This window comes from Mus musculus, chromosome 9, assembly GCF_000001635.26.
Source record: "Mus musculus strain C57BL/6J chromosome 9, GRCm38.p6 C57BL/6J".
NCBI lineage: Eukaryota > Metazoa > Chordata > Mammalia > Rodentia > Muridae > Mus > Mus musculus.
The window spans coordinates 40,045,677-40,061,016 of NC_000075.6; the positions used below are offsets into that span (position 1 = coordinate 40,045,677).

At 43.4% G+C, this 15,340-nt stretch overlaps 1 pseudogene across 1 annotated transcript; it reads left to right on the forward strand.

The window, feature by feature from the left end:
- The first annotated feature begins 4,881 nt into the window (after positions 1–4,881).
- On the forward strand, positions 4,882–7,349 carry 1700001J11Rik (RIKEN cDNA 1700001J11 gene; annotated as a pseudogene). The gene has a single exon (NR_033613.1). The product of NR_033613.1 is annotated as an RIKEN cDNA 1700001J11 gene (transcript).
- The last annotated feature ends 7,991 nt before the right edge of the window (positions 7,350–15,340 follow it).

Sequence of the window (15,340 nt, forward strand, 5' to 3'; positions counted from 1 at the left end):
CTCAGAACTGAACAAAGAAATCTCACCTGAGGAATACCGAATGGCAGAGAAGCACCTGAAAAAATGTTCAACATCCTTAATCATCAGGGAAATGCAAATCAAAACAACCCTGAGATTCCACCTCACACCAGTGAGAATGGCTAAGATCAAAAATTCAGGTGACAGCAGATGCTGGCGTGGATGTGGAGAAAGAGGAACACTCCTCCATTGTTGGTGGGATTGCAGGCTTGTACAACCACTCTGGAAATCAGTCTGGCGGTTCCTCAGAAAATTGGACATAGTACTACCGGAAGATCCCACAATACCTCTCCTGGGCATATATCCAGAAGATGCCCCAACTGGTAAGAAGGACACATGCTCCACTATGTTCATAGCAGTCTCATTTATAATAGCCAGAAGCTGGAAAGAACCCAGATGCCCCTCAACAGAGGAATGGATACAGAAAATGTGGTACATCTACACAATGGAGTACTACTCAGCTATTAAAAAGAATGAATTTATGAAATTCCTAGCCAAATGGATGGACCTGGAGGGCATCATCCTGAGTGAGGTAACACATTCACAAAGGAACTCACACAATATGTACTCACTGATAAGTGGATATTAGCCCAAAACCTAGGATACCCAAGATATAAGATACAATTTCCTAAACACATGAAACTCAAGAAAAATGAAGACTGAAGTGTAGACACTTTGCCCCTCCTTAGAAGTGGGAACAAAACACCCTTGGAAGGAGTTACAGAGACAAAGTTTGGAGCTGAGATGAAAGGATGGACCATGTAGAGACTGCCATATCCAGGGATCCACCCCATAATCAGCATCCAAACGCTGACACCATTGCATATACTAGCAAGATTTTATCGAAAGGACCCAGATGTACCTGTCTCTTGTGAGACTATGCCGGGGCCTAGCAAACACAGAAGTGGATGCTCACAGTCAGCTAATGGATGGATCACAGGGCTCCCAATGGAGGAGCTAGAGAAAGTACCCAAGGAGCTAAAGGGATCTGCAACCCTATAGGTGGAACAACATTATGAACTAACCAGTACCCCGGAGCTCTTGACTCTAGCTGCATATGTATCAAAAGATGGCCTAGTCGGCCATCACTGGAAAGAGAGGCCCATTGGACTTGCAAACTTTATATGCCCCAGTACAGGGGAACGCCAGGGCCAAAAAGGGGGAGTGGGTGGTTAGGGGAGTGTGGGTGGGTGGGTATGGGGGACTTTTGGTATAGCATTGGAAATGTAAATGAGCTAAATACCTAATAAAAAATTAAAAAAATATATGAATCTGAAGATTAAAGACTAGAGGTTTTGTCTAGAACTGGCCACACATGAACATACAAGTTATCTCCATCCACCTCAGGCATGTATTTTGAAGCATTTTGTCATGTTCTCTTCCTTTTCCAATGTTTAGGCTTTCCTTGTAATATTAGAACTAACATTCTTATCTTCGGTTCTATATTTGTGAAGAGAAAAAAATGTAATGATTGTTTTCTATTGTCCCAAATACCATTTCTTAAAATGCTCCAGAGCCTCCATGCAAGTACAGTGAGATTTCTTCATGGTAGACAGCAGTTTAGAGCTGGAAGAAGAGCCATCCTTTTGCATCGGTGAGTGAACCTTTTAATGATAGAGAAGCTGTTATGTTCTTGTACAGTCCCTAAATGTAAAGATAAATACTAAAGTTATTAATATTTACAAAGAAATATTTTATTTTTAATAATAAAAAAGAACTCAAGAGGTTAATCATGAAAAAAACAAACAACCCAATCAAAAAACGTGGTATAGAACCGAACAGAGAATTCACAAGTGAGGAATCTCGAATGTTTGAGAAACACCTAAAGAAATGTTCGAAGTCTCTAGTGATCAGAGAAATGCAAATCAAAATGACCTTGAGATTCCACCTTACAGCATTCAGAATGGCTAAGATCAAAACCTCAGGTGACAACACATGTTGGCGAGGATTTGAAGAAAGAGGAACACTCCTCCATTGCTGGTGGGATTGCACACTGATACAACCAATCTGGAAATCAATCTGGAGGTTCCTCAGAAATTTGGAAATAGATCTACCTGAACACCTAGCAATACCACTCTTGGGAATATACCCAAAAGATGCCCCACAATCCACAAGGGCAACTGTTCCACTCTGTTCAGAGTGGCCTTATTTGTGATAGACAGAAGCTGGAAACAACCTAGATGTCCCATGGCAGAATGGATCATTTACACAATGGAATACTATTCAGCCATGAAGAAAGAGAATATTCTGACATTTGCAAGCAAATGAATGGAACTAGAAAATATTACCCTGAGTGAGGTAACTCAGACCCAAAAGGATATGCATGCTATGTACTCACTAATAAGTAGTTGTTAGCCAAAAAGGAAAAGAAAAAACCCATACAGAATATACAAGATTCAGTCGACAGAATTGAAAAGGCTCAACAAGCTGATGTACCCAACTGAGGCCATCTCAGTCCCACTTGGGAGAGAAAAGAAAGCAATCACAAGTGGGGAGGGAGGAAGGGACCTGGGAGAGAAAGTAGATGGGGGGGGGGGAGAATGGGGAAATTATGGGGTAGAGGAGAACCTGATCTGCTATTAAATGAGGGGAAAGGTCTGAAGCCCTGAGGGCCAGCAGAAGGAATGTAAAGAGGCAACCTCAGAAGACTGAGGAAACACGCCACCCCCACCCTGCAAAATGCAGCAGACACCTGAGAGGTGAGAGACTAGCAGGATTCATAGGTAGGGACCTTTGATGAAATGTCAGACAGTAGGGAGAGGGAACTTATAGAGCTCACCTCCAGAGGAAGACAGGACATCAAGTGAGGGATGGGGTTGCCATCCCACAGTGACACCTCTGACCCATAATTGTTTCTGTCTGAAAGAATTGCAGGGATGGAAATGGAGAGGAGCCTGAGCAAGAGAAGGTCCAGCAACAGGACAAACTGGGATCCAGATCAAGGGGAAGGCCCAAGGCCTGACACTATTACTGAAGCTGTGGTCACAAAAATGGACCTAGCATGTCTGCCCTCCCAAAGACCTAACAAGTAGCTGAAAGAGTCAGATGCAGTTATTTGCACCCAACCAATGGACAGAAGCAGCTGACCCCTGTGGTTGAATTAGGGAAGCTGAAAGAAGCTGAGGAGAAGGATGATTCTGTAGGAGGACCAGCAGTCTCAATTAATCTGGACCCCCGAGACCTTTCAAACATTGGGCCAGGAAACAGACAGCATACACCAGCTGTTATGAGGCCCCCAACACACATGCAGTAGAGGACTTCCAGGTTGTGTTTACTAAGAGATGATGCACCTAATCCTCAAGAGACTGGAGGCCCCAGGAAGTTTAGAGGTCAGGTGTGGTGCTGAGTGGAGGAATCCACGTAGAGATGGGGTGGTATAGGGATGAGGTGTAGCCACTAAAATAGGAGCAGTGTGAGTGTGCTCCAATCAGCCCTAGTTCCTTATAATTTCATAACTCTATAATGCTGTACCAGAACACAACAGAGTAGAAATGTGGTTCATCTGAATTAATAATTACACTAAATGCAAACTACATACCGATTTCAAAGCCTTGGGACAAAAAAGTACACCGCCACAATAGATTTCATATCAAGGACATTGATGGTGTTTTGGATATATTAGATTAAATGTACTCTATAAATAAAATTAATTTTACCTGTTTCTGTTTTCTTTTTAAGTCCTCACATGTGCACTTGTGTGTGTGTGTGTGTGTGTGTGTGTGTGTGTGTGTGTGTGTGTGCTAGAGATTAAATTCAGCTATCTTCTTCAACTGTTCTCCACCTAATTTTTGAGAGAGGCTCTCAATGAACCTAAAGCTTGCATATTTGGTTAGACTGCCTGGCCAGCAAGTCCCACAGATCCTTCTGTCTCTGCCACTTCAGAATTGGGATTACAGGTATAGGTCACCACAGCCAGCTTTTACGTGTGAGCGATGCTCCATTTTAACTTTGGTGCTAGGGATCAAACTCACTGTTCACTGACTCAGCATCTTTCTACCTTTTTTAATATGGCTACTGGATAAATTTAAATCGCACATAGACTTAATATTATAGTCCCACTGTACAGCATGGGTTTAGAGGCCAAAAAGGCCTTTAAAGATAGAAAGAACTGAAAATAGCCAAGACAGAAAAGAATGGTAATTGGCTGAATAATGACCTCCAAAGGTATCCAGGTCCCTACCACCTGTGAATGTTACAAGGTAAGACAGTAGAAATTCATGATTCTCTACATAATGCTTAACTGTGAGTCTAGCAGAAGGCAAAGGGAGAGTGATACAGAAAATAGGATTTTTTTTTTTTTTTTACTCAATCAATGGTGAGAGTTGAGGTAAGAATCAATATTGCGTGCATGAAATACTGAGGAATGGTTCTTAGTCACACAAGGCCTATGAGAAATGAATCTCAGGAAGCTGTAACCCTAGGAAGACAGATTCTTCTCGAAAGCTTTCAGGGGGGATACAGCCTTGCTGAATTGCTAATTCTGACTCAGGGAAATTGATTCGGACTACTCAAATCTAGTACTATAAAAACAGAGATCTGGAGACTGGCACTTGCTGCGTTGGTTCCGGGCTGCGAAGGTCAGTCTCGAAGGAGTCACTGAGTGGAGTTCCGGAAAGCAGCGGCTCGCTCTCCCTCGCTTACTCACTGGTAACCGTTCACCGGCAACTCTCGCCCTAGCTGAGAAGGTTCCGCGCGGGGCATGCTGAAGGGCTGTCCTCCTCGGTTCTTCCTCCTCTTTCTGCCTCCGCAGGATGGACCTGCTCGCCCAATGCCCCTGAAGACGGATAAGTCTTCTCTTGAACTTTGTCAAGTTCTCTGAAGAAGCCAATGGGATCTTTTTTACATCATGACTTCATCTGAACGCAAGAACAAGAAATAGGTTTTAGTTTTAAAATGACTCTGACTCAGTTCTGATGAGCATTTTAGACATGAGTCTACATCAGCAAATGGGTTCAGAGGGAGATCGTCAACCTTCTGCTTCCTCTGTGAGCTTGCCTTCTGTCAAAAATGCACCCAAACAGAGAAGATTTTCAATAGGCTCTCGTTTTTGGAGGAAGATGGACAGCAAACGAAAATCAAGGGAGCTCGATGGTGGGGTGGAAGCAATTGCAAGTATTGAGAGGATACATTCTGAAATGTGTGCTGATAAGAACTCCATTTTCTCAACAAATACCTCTTCTGACAATGGATTGACTTCCATCAGCAAACAAACTGGAGACTTTATGGACTGTCCTTTGTGCCTTTTGCGGCTTTCTCAAGACAGATTTCCTGATATCATGACATGTCATCATAGATCTTGTGTGGATTGTTTACGACAATACCTAAAGATAGAAATCTCTGAAAGCAGAATTAACATCAGTTGTCCAGAATGCCCTGAACGGTTTAACCCCCATGACATTCGCTTGATATTAAGTGATGATGTCTTAATGGGAAAATATGAAGAATTTATGCTTCGACAGTGGCTTGTTGCAGATCCTGACTGTAGGTGGTGTCCGGCTCCAGACTGTGGATACGCTGTGATAGCATTTGGATGTGCCAGGTGTCCAAAATTAACTTGTGGGCGAAAAGGCTGTGGAACAAAGTTTTGCTACCACTGTAAACAGATCTGGCATCCCAAACAGACCTGTGAGACTGCTCTATGGGAAAGAGCCCAGCGTTTATGCTTAAGAACTTTACCCTTTTCACCTATTAGTTACAAACAGGAATCTAGAGCAGCAGCTGATGACATAAAGCCGTGTCCACGATGTGCTGCTTATATAATCAAGGTTGAGGATGGGAGTTGCAATCATATGACATGTGCAGTCTGTGGTTGTGAGTTTTGTTGGTTGTGCATGAAAGAAATCTCCAATTTACATTATCTCAGTCCCTCGGGTTGTAGTTTATGGGGGAAGAAACCCTGGAGCCGAAAGAAGAAAATCCTGTGGCAGCTGGGAACCCTTGTTGGTGCTCCCGTCGGGATTGCTCTCATAGCCGGCATTGCCCTTCCTGCCATGATCATTGGCATTCCTGTGTATGTGGGCCTCAAGATTCATGATTGCTATGAAGGCAGAGATGTTTCAAAACACAAGCGGAATCTGGTCATAGCAAGTGGTGTTACCCTGTCTGTAATCGTCTCTCCAGTGGTAGCTGCAGTGACTATAGGCATTGGTGTTCCTACCATGCTAGCTTATGTCTATGGTGTGGTCCCAATTTCCCTCTGCAGAAACAGGGATTGTGGAGAGTCTGCAGGAAATGGGAAAGGAGTAAGGATTGAGTTTGATGATGAGAATGACATAAACGTAGGCGGGACTAACACAGCCATGGATACAACATCAGTAGCAGAAGCAAGGCACAACCCTAGCATAGGAGAGGGAAGTGTCAGCGGCCTGACTGGCAGTTTGAGTGCAAGTGGAAGCCACATGGATGGAATAGGCACTATTGGCAACAACCTGAGTGAGACAGTCAGTACCATAAGCTTAGCTGGAGCTAGTATCACAGGCAGTCTGTCAGGAAGTGCCATGGTAAACTGTTTCAGCAATTTGCAAGTTCAAGCAGAGGTACAGAAAGAAAGGTGTAGTCTCAGTAGAGAATCTGGCACAGTGAGTTTGGGAAGAGTTTGTAATAACAGCAGCACCAAAGCAATGGCAGGATCCATTCTGAACTCCTACATCCCTCTGAACAAAGATGGGAACAGTATGGAAGTACAAGTGGATATTGAATCAAAGTCATTCAAGTTCCAACACAGCCGTGGAAGCAGCAGTGTGGATGACAGTGGTGCTGCCCGAGGCCACATGGGCAGGTCATCCAGTGGCTTGCCTGAAGGTAAATCCAGTGCTACCAAGTATTCCAAGGGAGCAACAGGAGGAAAAAAGTCAAAGAGTGGTAAACTGAGGAAAAAGGGTAACATGAAGATCAATGAGACCAGAGAGCACATGGATGCACAGTTGTTACAGCCTCAAAGCACAGATTTAAGTGAGTTTGAGGTGCCATTCCCGAGTGGCAACTTGCCATCTGTAGCAGTCTCCCCCTGCAGTCACTCTTCTTACTTAGAAAGCATGAGAATGTCCTGTAGTCACCATTCCAGGGGTTGCCACGCCCACTTCCCAGCTGTGAACACCCTTCCTGAGGTAGAAAAGGATGGGCTGAAACATTCACCACACCAGGGCAGCAGTGCTCTGCTTTCCAAAACTGCTTCCTGTTCAGAAGTCCCACAGTCCAGCCATGCAGCAGACAAGCATGGCACCAACTGACGTTGGGGGAAGCTGATGGTGGATGGTGATGCACTGAGAGAGCCAAATAATAACCACTCGCACCAGACAGCAGACTTGAAAGTTGCTGTCTAGACTACAGTGTAGGCCCATGAATGCTGCAGACTAAGAACCACAGAACAACCTTGTTGGGAGCTCGTTGAACCATCTGTGACTGTTAAGCTTAAGTTACCAGCAAAAGCCAGGTTTTATAATTGTAATGCAAATATAATTTATATGTCTAGCAAAGCATTGTGTTTCATGGTGGTATTAATTACCAAATTATGAAATGAAGGCTTTAAAGTGTTCGTACCAGAGTAAAACGCTGCTTGATGCACATACAGTTGTATTTAGATAGAAAATTGGCTTAATTTGAAATCTTGAGATACTAACACTGTCCTATGGCATTCTTAAGGAAAATTGAGGCTTAGGGATAAGTGGTTAGTGACATATTATTGAATCACTGAAGGATGGAACGTGGCAGATTACTCAGTCTATGATCCTCTTGGTAACATTACTTACTCTTCATAACTGAGCTGAAATTTCATTTCTTCATATGCAATGGTAACCATTCAGATACTTAGACACTTGAGCAAGGTCGGGACAGTTTTGGCACAACTCTGAAGTAGAAATACTTGGTACTGTTACATATCTCTAGTGTGGTTGTTGCCATTTTAGAAGAAGAAGGTAAAAGTAGGTAACTAAAGGACTGACAACAGCAGAAGACAATCCTATTAGGATGTAAGCATCACAGCCACCTGTCACTGAGGCAAGTTAGTGCCCTTTGATTCTTGATGCCTTTGAGAGAGGCTGGATTTTATGAGCCTCCTCATTTGAGGATTTTGCTCTCTCATTTCCCATAATGTCTTCTCTAGTCACCTAGGATAATAAAGACAAATACAGCAAATAGGTAAACATGAATGTCATCATTAACTACTCTGAAAAAGTATTCACCTACAAAGACACATGCAGCCTTTAGAAAATTTAACATTAAACAACCTCAACTTTTAACATGAATATCTTTTTGAACCATGAAATCAAAACGATGCAGAGCTTGCACCAAGCTTACATAAAAGGTCAATGTGTGGCTTTGGTTCCTTTTGCTTTTGTTTACAGGGGACGTTCAGCTGACACGAGCAGAGGTTGGCCAAAATACTGCCTGCACTATTGACTTCCCACACAACTCTCATGACAGACTGACCTCATGGTGGTCAAGTACTCCACCTTAGGTGTTTCCTCGAAGTGTTACCATTATGGTGCCTCTGAGCATTTTCTTCTGATAAAGAAGGAAAATGTGCAGGCTACAATCCTGGACCATCATTTTCCTCACTGCTTCCATTAATCTGCTTAGAGACCACTAGTTCTTTTAGTTGATTCTGCTCATTATGGTGTTCGTACATTTGTTTGCATTCTAGTTGTGTTCAGTAACGAGTGTGCCAAACAGGAGACATGAAATGAATGTAAATAATAATGAAAAAACAAAGCAAAACAAAACAAAGATCTGAGAGTGAGGCTTAATAACACGAACACTTAAGCCTAGTGTGCCTGAAGTTGGAGTTTGCTATATACTCCACACCCCCACCCCATCTACACACACACGCCATGCAGTTTAAGGTACTAACCTTCTTTTAACTTCTTATAGCAGCCAGAGGTAACCAGTAAAGGAAACGTGTGTGTGTGTGTGTGTGTGTGTGTGTGTGTTGAACCCACTGAACAACTTACTCCTCTTTACTATTTTTTAAAACAGAATTACTTATCTTTATTTCATATGTATAGGGGTCTTGCCTGAATGTATATAAGCTTACGACACGCTTGCCTGTGTCCATGGAAGCCAGAAGAGGGCACTGAATCCCCTGAAACTGGAGTTGCAGACAGTTGTGAGCCTCTATTTGGGTACCAGGAATGGAACCCAGGTTCTCTGCAAGAACAGCAAGTGCTCCCAAACACTGAGCCATCTCTCCACCTCTAGTTGCTACAATTTTAAAATTAATTTTTAATTTAATTTTCTTATTGTGCTTAAAGATGCATAACAGAACTTTAACTATCTTATGTGCACAGTTTTGGATGCAATAAGCACACTCTCATTGCTGTGTGGTATGCTACTATTGTCAAATTCTAAAACCTCAATATTTCAAACAGAAATGTGGTGATACCTACCCTTCCCCTTCCCTAGCCCACTTGTGGAGGTTTAAATATGCTTGGCCCAGGGAGTGGCACTATTTATAGGTGTGGCCTTGAGTGGATGTGGATTTAACTGGGTGTGGCCTTGTTGGAGTGGATGTGGCCATTGTTAGAGTGGATGTAGCCCTGTTGAAGTAGGTGTGGCCTTATTGGAGGAAGTGTGTCAGTGGGGAAGTGGGCAATGATCCCCTCCTCCCAACCATGTGGGAGCTAGTCTTCTCCTACTGGCAGTCAGATGAAGATGTAGAATTCTCAGGTCCCCTAGAACCCACAATTTGGCTCATGATCATCTGTAACTCAATTTCCAGGGAATCCAATGCTGTCTTCTGGATTCTGTGGGCATTCAACAGATATATGCATATAGGCAAAACATTCATATATATATAATAAAAATAAACGTTTTTAAAGTACTAAAAACTATAATTCAGGATGAGATAAGGTGCAAAGTGGAGACATGAAATGAATTAGCCTTGTGTTGGTCAGCAGATGAATGGATAAATGAAATTGGGGGAATCGAGTATTAGTCATCCATGAAGAAAAATAAAATCTTATCATATTTAGGAAATAGGATGAGATGGTGGGTGTTGTCTTAAGTGAAATAAGCCAGACATACAGATTAACAAATTTCATGTATTCTCCCTTACATGTGGAAACTATCAAAAGGAAAAATGAAGGAGCTGACTAAAAGTAGAAAAGCAATTGCTAGATCTGAGAAAGGTGTGGAAATGGTGGAAGCTAGGTGAGCTTTCCTGGGAAGAGATGAGCAGATATCTATACATTCAAGCCAGAGCACCAATGTGAGACCTAAGAAACAACTCAACTCCTTCTGAGTCCAGCTTGGTGATGCAAATCATTTCTTGGGCTTACTTACAGGAGCACAGGTAACCAAAATTTCTACCCAACATGGGGACAACTCACAAAAGTTGCATCCGTGGGAGCTTCTGCCCTCCCAGTCTCCTCTCCTCCAGCAACTGCTGTTATCATATAACCTCAAGGAGGGGCCTTGAAATTGCTTCCCAGCTTCTTGAATTCTTGGAGTCTCCTTGCTCCTTGGAAGGTAGGGTACGATTTGGAGGAGATGGTTACTGAATGGTTTTGAGGATAGAAGAACGGTATCTGGACAAGATTAATTGACAGCGTGTGAGCACAATACAATATCATAATAGTCTCATTGATTTGTGCAATGAGAAATAGAAGAAGGCGTGAACAACAAGATCCTGAGGTCCAGCCCCCTGGTATAATTGACTTTCAGTATTTCCACTTCCAGGTCTGATGCTCCTCTCCTATTAAGTGGACAGCAGGTGAGCGTGTGTTCAGTCAGGACAGGTGAGATAGCTCTCACTTGATAAGGAAACTCTGAGTAAAGATGGGAAGTCATATTTTTGGAGCAATCTAACACGCTCTGTGCAATTCTAAAATAGATGACACACTCCCAGAGTTCAGGTGGGTCCAGACTCAAAAGACCAAGACGTAGCTCTGCCACGAATCCAGCTCGAGATCAGCCTGGACAATTTAGCAAGACTGTCTCAAAATCAAAAACAAAACAAAAATGACTGGAGGTACAATTCACGGACAGAATGCTCTCCTGGCTAGCACACTAGGCTCTCAGTTCAATCCCCAGGGCTGAGAAACAAAACACAAACAAACAAACAAAACCAACCAGATAGATCCAGTTGTAATAGTATTTGTGGTAAGAACCGGAAAACCACGATGGGGAAGACAGAAGGTGAGGAGAAATGTGTTAAGCAAAATTGACTTTGTACCGAGATGCTCAGGGATGAAATGTGGATATTCCCCAGCCTGAGGAGGGCATGAATCCTTTCCCTCCAGGTGAGGAGCTATTGACTGTTAATGGCTGTTGGGGGTTAAGAGTCATTTTGCCTTGAGAAGTGTAAGGTAAATTGTATTGCTAAATTGTTCATGATGAAATAAATTACCCTCCACACATGCAGTCAAGCAGTCCCAACTCAGCTCAATGGGTTATTTAAAAAAGAAAACACGAAAGGAGGACGACTACGTTGGGAAAAGAGGAGGTCCACAGGAAGTAGTAAGGACATAAGCTAACGGGATGAATACGATCAAAATACATAACATGCACATATGAAATTTTCAAAGAATAAATAAGAATTGTTTTGAAAAGAAATGTGGACATGCACTGAGAATGTGGAGAGTGTTTCTAGGCCTCTTAGGTCAGTCTGGTCCATGTTCCCCTGCATCGATACTAGCTTCCTAACATCCTGTTATCATCATCTGTAATCTATTTTAGTATGAGGCTTATCTGTCTGAAATGGCTCAAATGTCCCTCCCCTTTCCAAATTCACGTGGAAATTTAATTCCCCAAGCAACATTGTGTTTTAAATGGTGGCACCTTTAGGAGGTATTGAGTCTTGAGTTCTACCCAGTGAATGCTATTGTGTACCTGTGAGGACTCAGCATGCCTGGCTCTCCCGCATTGTGCCATCTTGGAGGCAGAACAGTCCTCCCTGGATACTAATTCTGCTGGCACCTTAACCTTAGAATGCTCTTCTTCCAGAACTACAAGACATACATTTCAGTCTTTTATAAATATAAAAAAGTATTCCTGGCTCAGGTTTTTTGCTACAGCATCACCAATGGAGCCCCCCCCCCCCGCACACACACACACACACATGCAAACACACCCAGGCATGCATGCACACACTATACACAGCACACTCTGGTCAGTTATATATCAAGTGTGATTAGTAATTACTACTGAGGATGAGATGTCTTGCTTAAGCTACATTGTATCCCTTTCTTTCTTTGTTCTCTTATTGCCATCTTTAGTCATCTTCTACCCCCTTCTTTATCACCTATTTTCCTGCTAATTAGATTAACTAAAGCTTCAAGCAACTGTGTTTAAAAGCTATAGGATTAGATTCTTGGGACTTAATAAAAGCACAGGGCTAAAGGGAGGAGCCTAGGGAGGGAGCTAGACAGCTGGAATATAAGGCTCACAATTAAGACTACCATACACTTTATCTTCTTCCAAATACTATACCTTCTGAGGTATGTTTGAGTATATAAGGTGTGTGATTAATAATATCAGGACTGCTGGGATGTGTAGATTACATAGGACACCCTATGGCTATAGGGAACAAGGTAGGCAAGATACTCTGTCTAATAACTACTGACCTTAGAGCCAAAGATGGACCAGGGAAAGTGGCAGGGGGACATAAATGTGAATTGCCAAAAATAGGGGAGGAAGCTCTCATTACATTTGACTATTTGGACAGATCTGTTTAATTTGAGGGAAATCTTTAGTGCAAGGCAATTGCTTTGAATTTCTAAGGGGTAATTGTCATGTTATGGTTCCTGGTCAGGGTTCCAGTGGGAGAGGACTGAGTTTTCCTTAAGGAGGTGACCACGGGGAGTTTGACCATGCTTTAGTGAGTGTATGGGCAACACAAATTGTGAATTTTTCTACTCTTTTTGGGTGCGGGATGAGGGGAAAGTCCCAAGAGGAGGGGTGGACCTGGAAGTACTGGAATGTGAGGGTGCTTGGGGTTCATGATGTGAAATTCCCATATTATAAAAATATTACAGAAAAAAAAGAAACCAATGCATAGGAGTTGAACATAGAGGTAAATAGTTTACCTGGCGTTGTTACACAACTACAAAGAAGGCAGGAGAGAGGCTAAGAATGTTTCTGTCTCTAACTCTGGCCCAGTTTTAAATAAATTTACTTTTATTTGGAAAATAATAAAAAGCATAGGTGCTCTAAACACAGTCTCATGGGCATAAATCCAGGATCCACTGCAGCTCTGGAGCAGCCACACTAAAGATGGCTCTGGATGCTGAGGAGCTGAAAGTGAGGGGAAGGCCAGTGTGGTCCTGAAGCCTCCTGGCCCCAAGCAGACAGTGCTGAGGCACTGGCCCAGTAAGATCCAACAAGCCCTGCTGGTGAACCTTCAGTGTGGGACCACTCGGGCTGGTGCTGGAAGAGGGAGGTGAGGGAACACATAACCCATACCCCAGTGCTTCTCTCTGTTTTCTCCAGTAAAGTAGTGGATTCTTCATCCTGCCTTCCAGTTTTCAGGGTTGGCATCTTCTGAGCCAGAGTGTGGTTTTCTGGCTCTTCTGTAATATTCATTGTTTTCTGATGAGGACATTCTGTCTTCAATGTCATAGACACCTAGAAAAGGAGCAGAGTTATCAGAATCTTTACATGTCAACGTCCCAGCTCAAAGCCACCAAGCAAGGTAGCTCTGCTTACTCAAAATCATCAGAGGGCACCCACAATACCGCACCATCACAGACAGCCTTTCCTCAAATGGGAACAGACCATTGGGAGGTTGCTGAAAAGACACACTCCTTTCCAAGGGCCACCAAGCTCCATCTGATAAGAAAACAACTCAGGGGAAACTGCTTGGGAATGGTAGCAAGAGGAATGGAGTCCTGAAAACCAAGAAGCAATGGCTGGCTCCAATGTCCTACCACCCAGTAGGCTAAACTGAGACATGGAGAAAGATGACAATCATACTCTGGAAGCCATCCATCGTCATCCTGACATGAAACCCACAGGCAAGGAACAAGAACAATGAAGAGATTGGCCCCCAAACTGTTCTAGAATAGAGGACAAGTCAGAAGGCAGGAAGGGAAGCACAGAGATTCAGAAGAGGTGAAGGGCAACACTCTAGAAGCATCCGTAAGCCAGGCAGGGAGTGTGGTCTTCGAATGCAGACACAGGCAGGCAACTCAACACTCAGGCTCAGATTCCCAGTGAGCAGGCAGCCCAAGGAAAGGGACCTGACCTCTCCAGGTCCCAGAGAGTAAGGGCCTAAAGATGGGATCAACTGAGTCCCCAGATGACCATGAGCTACCCACTCAGTAGAACACTAATGCTGGCATTTCAGCTTCACCCAAATGAAAATGTGGGACCAGCAATATGGGACAGCCTGACCTCAAGCTCCATGCTAGTACTTTACCTGAGACCTTCTACATTCTGAACTACAAGAAACCCATATCAAAGCATCCAGTTGGGAAGGGCACTGGATTACATCAAACTGGGAAGGGTTAGTCAGAGTCTAGATGGAATGTGCCACTGCAGGCAACAAAGTCCATAGGCTAAGGGTCACACAACCAATTCCCCCCAAACGGAAAGGACCAAACCACCTTATCAATTCCTAGTTAGGTAACTGTGTTGGCATGAGATTCCCCACCATAGAATATTCCAATAATATTAAATAATAAAGTATTAAAATAAAAAATATGAAAAAAGTGAGCTGCAAGGCTGAGTTTAGTGGCACACACCTATCAGCACAGGGATGCCCCATGCTTACCAAGTCCTGAGGAGGCAGGAACAGCATGAGTTTCAGGCTGGTTTGAGTTATTTAGTGAGACACTGTTGCCTAAGGAGAAGGAGAAAAGCAGAGCCAGAAAGCCAGAACAGTGCATCATTGAAAGGAAAAGAGAAACATACTCCTCAGGGCATCATTCCCATGCATACAAGAGTAAAGAGACAGAGAAATGTACATTCAAACTTCACCTATGTGTGGGAAGGAGGGTGGAGCTCTGCCAAATCCTAACTAAGCAGAGGTGAACAGGGATGCTGCCCCAGGATTGGAAAGACCACAGGCAGGAAGTAAGCTGAGGCCTGTGGACAGTGATGAGGACACAGTGGGAGGCCCTGAAACCAACAGCCAGCATGCAATGAGTTATTTGGGACTAAAGCTAAGAAGCAGGGAAACATGGAAGTGAAAAGTTCAGATGCAGAAAACAGCCTGGTCAAAGGCCCACGAAGAAGCCTACACAAGACAGAAGGTATAAGTTCAGGAAGTCGGACTCCAGGAAAGAATTTACACTTGATGTTACCAAGTCGTGAGGGTGAGGGGAGCCATAATGTCCTGGGAAACCCCACTCTTACCAAGTTTAAGATCATAGAGTCAAGCAGCCCT